The following is a 15,023-nucleotide window of genomic DNA, read 5'->3' as shown; positions in this document are numbered from 1 at the left end:
CAAACTCGTATTTAAAAACTATACATCCAGCTTTTTAGCACTAGAGGCAGAGTCTTAAGTGTTTGGGTCAGATAAAGTGACTTACTTAAACTGTTAGAATGTCATGGTAAGGAACCTTCTAGTGTGACATTTAATTTGCCATTGAGCCACTCTGAGTTTATTGCCTTTTTATAATACAATCCTCTATTGGGTGAGTGGTTGCTAAGGTAAAGCTTTCTAGAGCTATAGTAGTATTGATAGTCAATACGCAGAAGGAACAGGTGACTAAGACAATATAGAAACAAGTTTAGTTAGTGAACAAGACGTTATTGCTTTTATTTTAATTTTGAAAGATAGCACTGATTTCTGCGTACATATCTCAATGAAAGAGGACTAGCCTAAAGAATATTGTAAATAAGGTAATTTACAAAAAGCCTGTTATGCAGCCTAAATACTTGTGGAATACTCAACTCTTTCTGCTTCTCCAAATTAGGATTATATATTCTGGATCCAAAGCACATTTGAAGAGAAGTACAACTTTAAATTACTGGATTGAAAATTGTTTACCTAATATAAGGCTTTGTCACTCTTAAAGGTAACATCCATTCTAAAAAGAGAGAGAAGCAACTACAGTAAAAGCTGCATTAACTGGCATTTTAGTAACCAGTACACTCTACTAACCAGAATTTCCAGCTGGACGTGGGGGAGCGGGGTGAGAAGCTTGCACATGGTGGTGCCGGTTGCCACCCACCACCTTGCGCTGCTGCTGCTCCGTACGCGGCCGAAAACCCCTGCCTCAGGCACCTGTCATTTTTAGGTTGCTGGTACTCCCCATTCCCCACTCATGCCAAATAACAGCTTTTACTGTATAAGGGAAGGGTTTTGTGTGGGTAGATAACATTATTTGAAGCTTCACATAACAATAAGAAGCTTTGTGGTTTCAGAAGACATTCACTGCCTATGAACTTTCAGTATACCTATCGTGGAGTTTGAGGAAAGCTGGTTTTCATAATTTCAATTAAGCATGTGTGCGTGTGTGACACACGGGCACTATCCTAGTAGAATGTTTTTAGTATAATGGCCTTGGGTAAAAAAAGCCATGGTGGTAGGTTTTAAAATGTTTCATTACATTGAGGCTGTGATCATAATCTGATGCACAATTGTACCTTCATAGATTATTATGTTCAGTTTGCTTTATTTAATAAGCTTTTCTGATACTTTTCTCTTAATGTAACAGAGCCACCTCTGGTACAGATATGAAATGATTTCTGCTTGGAGTCAGGTATCAGCCACAGAATTAGTTGCATCCCACTTCTCTGTCTGGGGAAATGAAGGCAGTCAGAGTTAATGCTGGTAGAAATACCATTGGAAGAAATCACTTAGGGAAGATGGTTCTACACTGGGGTCCACTGATTTGTGCAGTTTCAATTCACATCACAGTACAGGCATTTAATCAATAAAGGTACAAATCAAAGTGGAATCAGCAGTGAGTCTTAGTGCATCTCCCTAGACATGAATACACAGATGGCATTTTAACTTTAAATTATTATGTACAGTTTATGAATTGTAGAAAGTTGTCCACTCTTTACTTCAAATGTTTTCAAGTTTTGAGTATGGACAGCTACTATAACTAGGCACCTCCACATATATATTGGTTAAATTTATGATAAAGCTATCATGAATCAGTCTGATACCCAGTTTTGTTTCCTGTGCAATTTTTACTGTTCTGTTCTCTGTCTACTGAAGTGGTCTAAGTAAGGCCACTCCTCACTGTTCAGCAAATTCAAACAGCTCTTTGTTTTAAAAAAAAAAAGTAACTTGTCAATAAACACTTTTCTTCCCTTCATCCTTAACAACCCAAATATTAGACTGACTGAAGCAATATATATCACTGATAAGCTTTTAGGGCTGATCATGTGAAGCAGCCATAAGGGGACTTGAGGTGCTGATGTAAGAAGTACCCTTCTACCTCATGATGTTTATGTGCCTACACATGAGTGTGCTCAGTGACCTGTATCTATATCTCTCCTCCCTCCCTCTCCATTAACTTCTAACAAATTTAAATTGGTCAGAGGGGATATAAGGATAGGGTGCTAATGTCCACTTGTTCCTATGCCATTCAAAGGCCTGAGAAAATCAGCCTTAACTTCAATTATTGAAAGGCTAGAATCCTGTGAGATGCTGTGTCCTTTATGATTATTGAAATCAGTGGAGCTAAGGAATGATCAACATCTTTCAGGGTAAAGACCCTATGTTTCATTATACACTTGAATTATTTACTTCCCCCATAAATGCTTTATTTTATTTATGTATGTATGTATGTATTTATAAATAAATATATTTAAACGTTTTATGGCTATAATAGAGGCAGCAAATACTTATTTTGCAGTTACCCAAATATATTATCACTTGCTTTTAAGGTAAATTGTATAACTATTGTTTAGGTATGGGAGATAGCTGCCTTGTAGCAAAAGTTGTAGTAAATTTTTCTGGAGACTAAATATTTCTGTAAAGAAATCTTGCGTGCAGAGTGGAGTGAAAAAACTGGGTTAGAAATGGAAGGCTAGATTCCCAGCTGTCTAACACCTTTTTGTTGTTGTAGTTGAAGAACAGAGTAGTCATGAGGGACCCAGCTCCGTGCTGACTTTGTTGCAAAAGGCATGTTGGTGGGTTCAAAGTAGAGATACAGGGGCAGATGTCTGGACAGTTTTTTTTGTGCTGTTGTGGTTCAGACAAACCCACAGTAAGATACCTGTAAGTTAAAGCAGGGATTGGCTTCTTTTTTTTTTGCAACAATAGACTGAATTAGCTCAGCCCTAAGGAGAGCCATTGCTTGCTACTTGGCTCCTGCTGCTTCCATTGCCAACAAGGGTGGATCTAAAGTTTTGAAAAAGGGGTGCACATGGTGAGGTGCATTATCACATAAGAAACAACACATTTTTCTTTAGGTAAAAATAAAATAGAATCTTTACTAATATGCTAGGGGCCTAGGGCTGCACTGATGCACAAACAAATTAACTTCATTGGAATGAGTAAAAAACAGTGTGCAGCTGTGAAATGGGAGCTTCATTACCAAGAGCAGCTCACCAACAGCAAAATTGCAGAACAAAGGATAGCGTGATTGGTGGAACATCAAAACCTTAAAAAAGAGAGGTTTGTTTAACACCTGTAGAAACAAGAGTTTAGAAGTGGTCAGGTAGATTACAATGAGCCATGAAGTCAATTGACTCACAGCACTGCCTGACTAGAAATGCTGTTGCCATTGCCAAGCAGTTAGTTTAAAACTTTTGGTGGAACAGGGATCAAAGGGGTGCAAGTACCACCTCAGATCTGCCCGATTGCCAGTGATTGTCCAATACTGCCAACCCCCACAGTGTACCTCCTTCCTATCCCCACTACAGTTACCACAGGCTACCATATACCCACTGCAGGCTGGATCCATCCCAGAGGACATGGGATGCTAACTCCTGAGTTAAGGCATTCCCTCAGAGCTGCACTGGCCTACTTTGGTGGGTGGTGGTGGGTAAACCAAATACTAGAACCCTGTAAATTAGAGCCTCTTCCTCTGTGGCTTGCCCTGTTAATATTATTGCTCTTTTAACTGACAAGGCTACTAATTCTTATGGAGAAACAAATTGCTAAATGAAAGACTACTTTTGACTGGCACAACAGCTTCTTACATTGGAGCAGAATTGTGTGGCAATGAGTGACATTCGCAATTGCTATATCCATTCATGGGGGAACTTTCACTCCATTTATGATATCCAGTTGGATATTAACTTAGTATCCTTGCTACTTAACATATCTTCAGAATACCTTACAAGCATTAATTGGTCCTAAGAAATGTGTATCCTGCCTGGCATAGCAACATCAGTATATGTTCACTTGCAACTAGACTTCCATGTTGACACAGGTTGATAAACTAAAAGGTAGTTTAGTAGCACTGTGTAGAAGTAAAAGGTATTATCTGCATCTCAAGCTGGCAGGCTGACTCATCCAAAGAGAAATACAGAAACCCCCAACTTTCATTTGAATAAAGCATGTAAAATCTTAAGAAACACTTTAAAATATAAATTCTCTAGGGCAGGGACTATCTTGAATAACTGTTCAGTACTGAGCAACTTTGTGGCAGTTGTTCTCAACATTTTTTTTTTAGACTCAAGGCATACTTTAGAAAATGTCAGCTCTTAATTTTTGCCATACTTTTTACTACAGAAAAATGCCATATTTACCCAAATATAAGATGATCCTGAATGTAAGATAACCCACCAATAATTAGATTCTACACATGGAAAATTTTTAAAATTGTTATAATTTTCCATGTCTGCAATATAATTATTGGAGGATCATCTTAAATTCATCCCTCCCTGCCCCACTTGTGCAAGTGGGGGGAGAGAGGTGATGAGGGGGCAGTAATGGGACAGACATTGAGGAGACAATAGGGAGAACATGTGGTAGGGCAACTGGGGGGACAGTAATGGGGCAGGTAGAGGGGATGGTAGGGGAAGGCAGTGAGAGGCAGACAGCTTGCCTTCTGTTGCCTGCTACCCACCCAGCCTCAGGCTACCCCAAATCCCCCTTCCTCTGTTCCACCCCCATACCACTCCTGCCCCCTGCCCTTCCTCCTGTCTCTTTTCCCCCTTCAGACCCCCCTTACATATGCTCCACACTGGCTGGCTCTGTCCCTGCTACAGGCTTGAGGCACAGGGTATAGCTCCAGTCTAGCCCAGTAGCAGGGAGCCAGCACTGTTGCTACAGGGCTGGACAGAAGCAGCAGTGCCATCTCCAGGCTGCTGCTATTAGGCTAGGCTGGAGCCATGCTCTGTCCTGCAGTGTGCAGCAAGGTTGGAGCCTGCTGATGCAGATTAAAGGTAAAGAGTATTGCAGAGGGTGGGAGAGAGAGAAATGGCATGGGGTGGAGGAAAGACTGGGGGCTGTGTGGGAGGAGTGGCAGGGTGTGTATAGGCAACAGGGAGGAAGGCAGCAGCTGTGGCTCCAGGTCTGGCCCCAAATCCAAGTCCTGAAAAATCCAATGTTTGATTCTAGAATTTATTAGTTGTTTTTAAACTTGTTATTTTTGGGAATGTTTTTAAAATTCCTAATAAAATCATTTTCTTCTTAGATTTTAAAGAAAGAGAAACATTAAAAAAAAACAAACAACAAACCCCAACAGAGCTACAGGCATCTCCATTTTTGGTGAAAGAAAGGTAGGTTAGCCTGTAGGCAGGGTAGGGTTGGCACTAACAAAGGCAGTCTGGTTCTTTAAATGGGGTAGCCAGCCTTGGGGTCATCGGCAGCCATTGGTCTCAGGAGACCATGGAGATTGTGCCTTTGGTGGGTTACCAAGTACCACCACAGCTTCTTGAATAGCTGAGGAGTCTGATGGATGACAAGCAGACCCTTCGGCAAGCTGCACATACAAACTCAGTTGAACTTGTGCCAGCATGCTCAGTACCATCTTGTCTGGCCTGTCTCTGAAACCTCTTATCTCATCACTGACCCTTTCCATTTTGAAGTGACATAGGCCCTGCTTCATAGCAGCTCTTCACTTGCAGCAGTCTGAAGCAACTGGCTCCCAGCATTGGTCATCAATGTACATCTTGCAAAGGTTTTTCTTGTAGACATCAACAAAATGGAGTTTGGGCCATCTAAATTGATGTTTTCCAGCAGCCAGCTCACCGTAGAGTAAGTCCTTGATCTGGCGATTGCTAATATGATTCTCATGTCCTAACCAATGGAGGTGTCACTTTCTTAGGAGTGTGAACATACTGGGCATCTTGGCCCATTCCAGAACAGCAAAGTCAGAGATTTTGTCACACCAGGTTATGCCCAGGATACAGCAGAGACATCAAAGATAGAAACTGTTCAGTTTTCTTTCTTCCTAGGCATAATGAGTCCATGTTTTGCTGCTGTACAGTAGAGAGCTAAGTACATAAGTGATGCAGACAGACATTTTTGTCAATAGAGAGCTCTGTTTTCTAAACTCTTTTGAAGTTTAGCCATGGTGTTCCTTGCCTTTCTGATGTGAGTGTTAATTTTAGCTTCCAAGCCAACATTTTGCAAGATGGTGGAGCCCAAGGAAGTGAATTTTAAACCACTTCCAGGCTTTCATTGTTTTATTCTAACTTCAGGAGGAGCAGTCAACTTGTTGGCCTATGACTACTGTCCTCTTTAGGCTAATGGTCAGACTAAAATAATCGCAAGCATGAGAAAAGCCATCCATAAGACTTTGCAGTCCTGCTCTTGAATGACTAACAATTGCTGCATTGTTGGCAAAGAGCCATTTCACAGGTGAAAACCTCTTAAGTTTTTGTTTTCCCTTTGAGATGAGCAAGGTTAAAGACCATTGGATCTGGTCTGAAGGTATACTTCTGAGGAGCCACTAAGTGCATATTTGAGTAGGACAGTCAAGAAAATCCCCCAAAGTGTCAGAGCTACAACACAGCCCTGTTTGACACCACTCTTGATTTTGAATTTTTCCCAACGTGACCCATCAAACTGCACCATTCCACACATACCGACATGGAAGGACTTGATGATGCTCAGGAGCTTAGGAAGGCAGACAATCTTCAGGATTTGGAACAAACCATCTCTGTTGACAAGATCAAAAGCTTTGGTGGGGTAACAGATTCACTAACCACTATTAACCCACTGTTAAAGCCCAGGGAGGGAGAGAACAAAGAACTTGAGCTCCCAAGGAAGCAAATCAGACAGTGGGGCTGCAGGGTTGTCGGGCACACAGGCCTGCCCATGGACTATTTGCACTGTCTGAAGAATGCTGAAGAGGGCAAACCCTGTCTGGATGGCAGCAGGCACCCCAGTCCACTTACAGGCACCTTGTAGGCTGAATCAGAGAATGAGGTGAGATATTAGGACATTTAGGAATAACCACTTTGATCATCGAGGTACAAAGGTTCTGTATACAGTGCATCCCCCAATCATAAACTATTTCAGCTCTAATGGTTGATTTGTTTACTGAGTCATGTTATCCCTCCTCAATGATAACAACAGGAAGAAGTTAGTTGTATCCCTCTTGTATTGTGAATTACCTGAATTTCCTATTAAATACCTCCAAAGCAGAGCAGTTTCCTTTAAAATCATCTCTTTCAGAGCTGGACTCTACCTTCTGGGATGTGAGAACACAAATGCATGATGGAGTAATGTGGGCTTCAAACTTCTGAGAGGGAAGCAACTAACTTCTGAGGTTTTTTTTTCTTTTTTAAAGAGGGTGGGATGGAGGGGGGATTTCAAAGGAAAACTGCTGGCCACTGAGTTTCTTTGAATGTTGTTGAAAAGACCTATCATAAGATCTGAAATGACACAGTGATTGGGGAGGCTCAGTCCCAGTACCCAAAGGACATCCTAACATTCTGCCTTCTTACACTATCCGATTCATATCTAATTGACATTTGTGCAGTTCAGTCACGATTAGGTTTGTTCTTTTTTTCGCCGTTTTTCCTCCCAGAGGTGTAACAAAGAAGCTTTGCACCCTGGGCAGCAGCAGTGCATGGGGCAGTGCTGACTGCCTTGCTGCTGGCAGCAGTGGTGCAGCCAGTTGTCAGCTGTGGCTATTGTTGCAGCCCCCACCTTCAACTCCCCTTCAATGTGTATATGAGGCTGCTGGGTGAGATACTATCAGTAAGCAGGTGACCTCCAGATCTACCCCTCTCATCTGACCCTAACCTTGCAGTGTCCCAGTGCCTGGCTGCAGTTGGGGACTGGATGCAGGTGAACCAATTGCAAATAAATCCAGACAAGACACAAGTGATAGTGGTAGGCAGACTGTTTGACTTGGTGTGGGTGGGGGATGGGGAGAGGGGAAATCAGACACCTATCATTGATAGTGTTGAGCCCTCCCATTTTCACTCAGGTTCACAACCTCGAGGTACTCCTGGATCTTCATGTGGCAGCACTAGTTAGGAGCATCTTTCGAGAACTCCACCTGGAAAGAAGGCTGTGCCCCTTGCTTTTTGATTTGGATCAAGCCACCATCATCTGTGTCCATGTAACCTCAAAGTGAAGTTGGACTACTGCAATGCACTGTACATAGGGCTTCCCTTGAAAGCAGTCTGAAGCAGCAGCTAATGCAGAACACAGTAACTCACCTTCTGACTAGTGCTCCGGAGTCTGCACTGCCTCTCAATAGCTTCACAGGCACAACAGGATGGTGGTCTTGACCTATGAGGACTTATATGATCTGGGCCCTGTGTACGTAGGGACCACCACCTCCCTTATGCCCCATTACAATCCCTAAGGTCAGCAGAGAGCACTGTCCTGCAAGCTGACTTGATAAAAGTCTGAGGGGTCATTCTCAGTAGCTGTTCCTCAGCACTCTTGAGGCCCACCAGAGCCCAAGGCTGGACAGCTCTCAGCAGCACAGCACAACCTTCCTATTTGAGCATGTATTTAGCAAACACAGCTAGCTGAAATATTATTTGGGGATTTTTTATTTACATAAATATTTCAGTTCACTTGGAAGTTGTTTTCTTTTCTTGTCATTCTCCTGTTTTATAAATTATTCTTCTGTTCTGATTGTCAATAGCTCTGAGCCTTCATTGGGAAGGGCAGGAAATACACTGAATAAATAAATGAAAGGTGGTGTGGGGCTGCTGCTCCAGTTGCATGCATCTTCCCTCCTTCCCCTTCCTTCCCCACTCCCAGTTACACTATTGTGTTTTTTAATTACTCCAGAAATAAGAGGGTGGGGGGTGGTTTTTTTGGTTTTTTGTTGCTGGCATTTTCCAATATGCATAGATTTATATTCCATTGTTTACCAGCAGGTGGCTGTCAAGTTCAGCAAAATAATTAATTGTCTCAACTTCAGAAATGCATTATGCAGCAATCACTGTGGAAGCTCCTATTAACTAAGCCTCAATGTGTAATATGTTGATGTATACACCATTTTATTAAAAAAAAACAACCCTCCCACTAAACAGATTAAACACAGGGCTAGAATACTTGTCATGTTGAGTAATTAAAAAATTGATCAGAGAGATTTTAAACTGAGATTTTTTTGCAATTATATAGTGTAATCTCCCATCAAATTCTGTATATCACCCTGCTGAAATAACAAGACACTGTATATGACATACAGTATTTGACTGTATATGACTTGGTACTTCTGCAACTACTGTTTCAAGTTAGTAATTAACATATTTTTAAAAACTGTAAATAAAAAATTTAAAACATAATTCATTCTTATTCTAACAGATGTTAAAGATGCTTCTCATTCTGTGATTTTGCTGCTGAGCAAGAAATGGAAGGGAAAGAGTCTTTCTGGTATTACTGGATCCTTTTAATTGTATTGCCTTTTACTGCATTTTAGTTGTAGCTGTTATGACTATATCAGAAGACTTTCATTTACATATACAAGTGTTCCTTGTTAATGTAGATATTTGTGTTATCTTACTCTGTGTAATGCACACAGTATTTATTCACGTTAAGAGATATCGTTCACGTATTGATTCAGAGCTGCACACACTTTAGTTATCCATTTCCCTGCTGTTTGAATTTGCACCATGACAGTCTGGTTATTTCTCAATATTGCTATAATATGCAAATCTACCTACTTTGGTAGAAAGCTATTAATCGAAGGACAGGGATTTACATGGTCACTGATGTGCTATGATTGATTTATTGGCTGTAGAACTTTTCATCTAAATGCCCAGAGCAAATGTGGTGAGTAATGTGGATAGCCACTTTCATTATCACCCACCAAATTACAGGAAGACATGGGTAGGGAAGTCTAAGACTTGAGAAGACTAGGAGCAGGCACAATAGCAGGGATTTCAGAAAGTGAGGTGCCAAAATCAAGGTTATTGTAATCGTATCTGACAAGAATTCAGAGCTACAGTCAGTCAAACCAGGGATTTACAGAATTCAAATAGCAGATGAAGGCAGAAAGAGTTGAAATAAGTACTTTAGGGTCATAACAGCTTGAGGGTGTTCCCTCCTAATTCTGTAATTAATACCTGTATTCAGGGCTTATAGCCACCTGCCTTGAGTTAATTTAGTTTAGCATGCTGTAAGACCTTGGTCAAAAGGAAACATCTCAAGATTATCATTTAAGCTTTTCTTCTGCAGATCACCTGTGAGTTTTTGTGGACTAGAAAGCTGTTTGCATTGCCAGCTACAGTATTTCCACATGCTATGGATTGGCCTTGAATTCCCTCTGCTATTGGGCTAGCTGCCCTGAAGGACACAAGTTGTGAATGATGAATGATGTTCCTGGTTAAAATAAGGGGACATAGAAAGAAAGGGGAAACAGCTTTTCATACTTTTCTTAAAGCAGAGGGGACCTCCCTCTTCCTGGCTTAGACAAGTAGCACTGTTCCCCCTGTGTCCATCTAATTGCTGGTGGTAATGCCTTCTCCATATACAGTATATAATAAAGGAATTGTTATTATGTTTGTGTGGTAGGATGAAGGAGTTTATATATGAACTATATGTTTATATATGAACATCCTGCCTCATAAACTATATCCTGGCCAGAGAAAAGAAAACAGGAAATGTAGCTTTTTTTCCTCCAAGAACCCAGAAAGTTGGAGAAGTAGTAGTAGAGATCTCTGTAGCCAAGGAAAGACTGAGGAAGAGATTGAGAGTTAATTTTTTCTGCCTTGAAATGCAGTGGGAATACTCCCACCTCTTTCAAACATCAGGTGATCTTGGTAACTGGAGAGAAAGGATGGTCTAAGACCGGTGGGCAATTATTTGGACTGGAGGGTCACTCAAGGCGTTTTGGTGAGCTGGGCAAGGGTCATGGGGGTGCTGACCTAGCCCCAGATGGCAGGGCAGGGAGAGGCCAATTGATCCTATCTAGCCTGGGTCTCTGCCCCCATACCTGTCGCCGGATACAGTGGCCAGGCAGGGTCTCCGTGGAGACCAGCCCAGGACCCCCACGGGCAGGGTGTGCTTGGCTGGGCAGATAGAATGAGGCCATGGGTGGGCAGGGAGCAGCATCCAGGAACAGGACAGGTGGGCAGGGCCAGTATCATGGGGTGGTGACAGCGCAGGGCCAGGGCCCAGGGCAGAGACAAGACATGCTCCCCACATAGTCCTGTTCCATGGGCAGGGATATACGGGCAGGGCAGTGGATCAAAGGTCTGCCCGTGATGCCAGACCTCTGCTCACTGTCCCAGGATCCGGCCCTGGCCCTGGCCCTGGGCTGGACCCCGTCCACCTGTCCCGTTCCCCTGCACCGCTCCCTGCCTACCCACGGCTCCATCCCATCCACCCAGCTGAGCTTGCGTTGCCTGTGAGATTCCTGGGCTGTTCTCCATTGAAACTGCCTTCCCCACTCACTGTCTGGTGCCCCTGACAGTGGGTGCAGGGGGGACAGGCTGGGGTGCCCAGGCAGCAGGGCTGGGTCTGGCTGCAGCACTGGCAGTGGCAGCCAGAAGTTGCTGCCCGTGTGTGGGTTCCTGGGAAGCTGAATCTGATAGCTGTGATGTCCCCACCACACCATGCGTCTGGGGATGGCAAGACTGGTCACATATACCACAACCTGAGCTGCCCCCCCACATCTGGGCCAGGTGGGGCCGAGGGACCTGTCAGGCTGGACTTGGCAGGCTGGATCCAGCCCACCCCTGGTCTAAGATGCTAACCTGGAACTTTGGATACAGGGGTTCAGTTCTCCAGATTTCCTCCTCATCTGCAAAATAGGGATTATTGGTTGTACCACATAGAGGTTCTGTAAAGGTTTATACATAACAGCTTGAGGCATGCCCAATGATGGGGATACTTTTTTAATACCTTGTAAAGAAAGCAAGTCAGTGCATTAAATATTCATGCATGTGGCCTTTGAGAGGGTTTCCTAATCATCTCCAAGTAAAAATACCTTTCATATAGTAGAGAGAGGTAGTTAGATGTGTTAGTCCGAAGTTAGGCAGAGGGCAGGATAGAGGTGTGCTTCTCTGGTTCAGTAATTCTGTAAGATGCACCTCTACCCTGCCTTTCATATAGTAGAGAAACTAGTTTGCCATATCATTTGGATCAGTGGCATTTTTTACAGAGAAAGATGTACCTGGAAACTACATGTTTAATTCAAAGCCAGTTCTTTTGTCTTCAGAAAATATGGCTGTGGAGAGTGCCAGAGGGTTTTTTTTGCTTCTCCAAATGAATCATACAAATTATTATTCTGCCAACACCATATTTTTAGGTACTCTTGTAAACTGAGCAGCATTGGCAGAAGTGGATAGAATCAGCAAGAAATTATAACTATTTTAATAAGTAGAATTCAGCCTTAAAATGAAATCAGGCAAATTTCCTTCTTTAAAACCTACTCTAATTTGTCAGCAGTTGAAGAAAAATAAACTATACATAGTAACAAACAACCCATGATAAACTGTCACCAGTTTCCATAAAGGGAAATGATGGTTGGGTGGATACCAGAACAATACTATTTGACAAGTAATTTTTTTTTAAATCTGGTTGGTATTTAAAAAATACTCTAGTATTTAAACATATTAAAAGGTCTGAATCTTCAGGAAAATAAGGAGCTATTATTATTACTAAATATAGAGAATTCAAGAATTACTGAATTATTATACAGATTAAATGAATATTGAAACTGCCTCCTTTAACATGGATTTACAGAAATCAGGAAGTCTATAAACATTTATCAATGCAGATATATATTCAACTATATTCAACACACATTTGGTGGTTTGTTTTCCTCTTTCCAGCTATGCCACCTCAGATACTGAGCGTATAGGGTAGAGTTGAATCTGCTTCAGTACATGAATGAGAATCCTTCGAGGAAAATCTGGAGTCACGCTGGCAGAGAGTTGGTAATTTTTGTTGTCACACTTGCCTTTGAATCAGTATTAAACACTGCAGCCAAATATTAAGATGGATATGCTATATTCTGGTCTCTTTTTTTTGTGTAATTGTTAAAATGGGTTGTGATGATTTATGATCTTACATGACCTTTATAAATACCAATTTTAATAAATACTTTCTGCCTACAACATTATAATTTCAGTTTGTTTACAGTCAAGTTAATGTTACAGTGTTGCTATGAGCTGCTAAAAGAGTTGCTATTTACTAATGAATAGGTGGCTTCATGTCACTGGTTGAGGGGATCATGAAACACTCATGTCTGTAGAGATCTTAGATATGAATCTTACACCTGGATTTAGAATGAACACTCGACCAGTGTTTAGAAAAACAATCTAGGACCAATCCTGAAACACTGCCAGGTGCTGCACTTTAACATGCTTGTTGAAGTTGGGTATTTGCAGGATGCAGGCCTTGGATTTGAATTTGAGAATCCTAAAGCATGAAAAAGAAGTGTATGAGACACCAGAATAAGTTTAGAACCATTATACTTATATTTGTGTATTTCAAATAAACTTCAGAATTGCTCTGATGTTTTTTGTCATGTCGAGGTTAAATTACAATTATAGGCAGAAGTATTTTGTCTCTTTTAGTTTTGAAAGAGCTCTGCCCTTCCTCCAATTCTTTATAGAAAATCCTTTTGAGAAAAGTTGGATGAATATTAAATGTTCTAAAATTTAGCTGCAGAACTGATCACTTCCAATAATGTAATTTGTTCTCTACAGGTGAGCCTTTGCTTGGTCTCTGAATTTACAGTCCAGTAGCAGAGACTATAAGGTGGCTTTAAGGCTCTTGTGCATCATCCTTCTCCCGGAATAATCACAAATAAACAGCTTTCCAAGCCATTTAAATTATACCATGGCAATTTCCTAGACTGCCCTACAGATGACAATAAATATTCAAAGCACATGAAATAACCACCTTATGCAATCTGTGCTAACTACGGAAGGTAGGATTGTACCTGCTGAGAGATCTAAATGGTTCAACAGAATTGAAGATACCATTTGAAAATAATATGCCTTTCAGTGAGAAGCTAACTGTCATATGACTACAATCTGTAGTTGCAATTATCAAGCGCTAGAGATCACCAATAAATCAGTAAATGTGGGTTTGTTACTATGAACAGAACCTCCTGAAACTTGGAGAATTTTTTGTGAAATATACATGGTTGATTTGGGAATATTTAATTAATGAGAAATGTGATGCGCACAAAAAAAGCAGCACCGTTGTCAAATATGTACATTTTTGCCCAACTAATAAACATTCTTACAAATATTTCCACCAAACCTCTCAAGTGTAAATTTAATAGGTAGAGAGCCCAATTTTTTTTAATGTTGGTGCTTAAAATAGAGTATCTGAGACCCTGCAGCAACCTTCATCTTCAAGGAGAATTGAGGGGAATTAGGTCCTTTTAGGCATTGAAAATCAAGCCCATTTTCAAGGCCTAAGTATGTATTAAGTGTTGTACTTTAAGAAGGTCTTATAGTTTAAAATGTTAGCCTGGGCCAAGATTTTAGGGCGACTCATTTGGTGTGTTGCATCCGTGCATGTCCATTTTAAAACATTTTAAGAGAAATGAAGCCAGACCCTAGATCTGCCATAGTCAATGGCAAAACCCTCTGCCTTCAACAGAGGTAAAATATCCCCCTGATCCAGGGTTTTAGGTCCAAGAGTTCTTTCAAAATCAGTCAATCACCAGTCAGTTTTGAACGTCGCCGTATTATCATTATACATTCCTGCTTTTTAACCCCCGGCAGCCACACGAATACACATTACATCTATACCCTGCCATCCGCAGAAAGGCTTAGGGGCGCTTACAATACAAGCAGCTCACGAGATAAGCAGCGACAAGTGGCTCCCCGGATGCCCCGAGAGCTGGAGGCGAGAGCCCGCCTCGCCCAGCGCCGCGGCGGCCCCCGGTGTGTCCCCGGGTGGCCGTCGCCACCCCACCCCGGCCGGGCCGCCGCTGGGGCGGGGCTGAAGCAGGCGGCGGCCAGGTGCCTACAACAGGCCGCTCCTCCTGCACCACGCCCAGCCCGGCCGGGTTTCTGCTCTGAGTCACGGGTGACTCGGCCTCCTGCTGCCGCTCCCGCGACCCCCTCCCGCGTCCCTGCGCGGCTGCCCCCGCTCCGCCCGGGGGAAGGGGCTGCTGCCGCTCTCGGCCCGTGACGGCGCCTCGGTCCCAGGCGCGGGGCGGCCGAGCTCGG

The 15,023-nt window shown here is 42.4% G+C and overlaps 1 long non-coding RNA gene across 1 annotated transcript; it reads right to left on the bottom strand.

Moving 5' to 3' along the window:
- Window positions 1-7,228: 7,228 nt before the first annotated feature.
- On the bottom strand, window positions 7,229-13,120 carry LOC109307285. The gene is made up of 3 exons (XR_002100223.1): window positions 11,720-13,120; window positions 10,257-10,260; window positions 7,229-7,240 (listed from the first exon to the last, which is right to left on the bottom strand). It is a non-coding gene; the product is annotated as an uncharacterized LOC109307285 (long non-coding RNA).
- Between the last annotated feature and the right edge of the window lie 1,903 nt (window positions 13,121-15,023).

Source organism: Crocodylus porosus, unplaced genomic scaffold (assembly GCF_001723895.1).
Source record: "Crocodylus porosus isolate Cpor-Errol unplaced genomic scaffold, CroPor_comp1, whole genome shotgun sequence".
In the NCBI taxonomy this organism is placed as follows: Eukaryota; Metazoa; Chordata; order Crocodylia; family Crocodylidae; genus Crocodylus; species Crocodylus porosus.
This window is presented reverse-complemented; position numbering and strand designations above follow the sequence as displayed.